The sequence below is a fragment of the Limulus polyphemus genome, unplaced genomic scaffold, assembly GCF_000517525.1.
Source record: "Limulus polyphemus unplaced genomic scaffold, Limulus_polyphemus-2.1.2 Scaffold4348, whole genome shotgun sequence".
In the NCBI taxonomy this organism is placed as follows: Eukaryota; Metazoa; Arthropoda; class Merostomata; order Xiphosura; family Limulidae; genus Limulus; species Limulus polyphemus.
The window spans coordinates 1-941 of record NW_013669958.1 but is presented as its reverse complement, the minus strand read 5'-3'; positions in this window follow the sequence as shown (position 1 = coordinate 941).

Here is a 941-nt window from a genome sequence, read left to right as displayed (position 1 = left end):
TGGTAGAAGCAGTGGAAGACCCATCCAGACCAGTGGATTTGAAGATTGGAAGGTCACTTGTAGCAGGTCATCAAGTAGTACCTATAACAGTGGCCAATTTCTCTAAATGTGAGCAGACACTTAAGGAAGGGGCATTGTTGGGTGTGTGCCAGGAGGTAGAGCCAGTCAATGTTAAAGCAAGGAATACAACTATAAAGAAAGGACATACACTTCCAGAATATTTGACTGACCTCTATAAGAAGAGCATAGTTCATTTGGCATCATCACAGGCTCTTCAGGTAAAAGAACTTTTGGCAAATTATGCTGACGTCTTTTCGAAAGGAGATCATGACCTCGGCTGTACAAACCTTGTGGAGCACAGAATAAACACAGGCAATCACCGTCCAATAACGATCCCTCCAAGGAGAATAGCTCCAGCAAAGCGACAAGAGATAGAGAAGGTCATGGATGGTCTAATTAAGGAAGGGATAGTCGAGAAATCAGATAGTCCCTGGTCATCTCCCGTCGTATTAGTCCAGAAGAAGGATGGGATCCAACGTTGCTGTGTGGACTTCAGAGCTCTTAACAGCATAACTGAAAAAGACTCATACCCACTGCCAAGAATTGATGATACTCTTGATGCCCTAAGTGGAGCCAAGTGGTTTTCAACTCTGGACTTAAAGTCAGGTTTCCATCAAGTAAAAATGGCTGAAGCAGATAAACCCAAGACAGCATTTAGTTATGGACAAGGTCTCTGGCAATACCGAGTGATGCCATTCGGGCTCAGTAATGCTCCAGCAACATTTAAGAGGCTGATGGAACGAGTATTGGAAGGCCTACAATGGAGGATAGCCCTAGTGTACCTGGACGATGTCATTGTATTTGCAACAACTTTTGACGAGGAAATGTTTGGCTGGAGGAAGTATTCAAGCATTTGGAAGCAGCAAACCTCATACTCCATC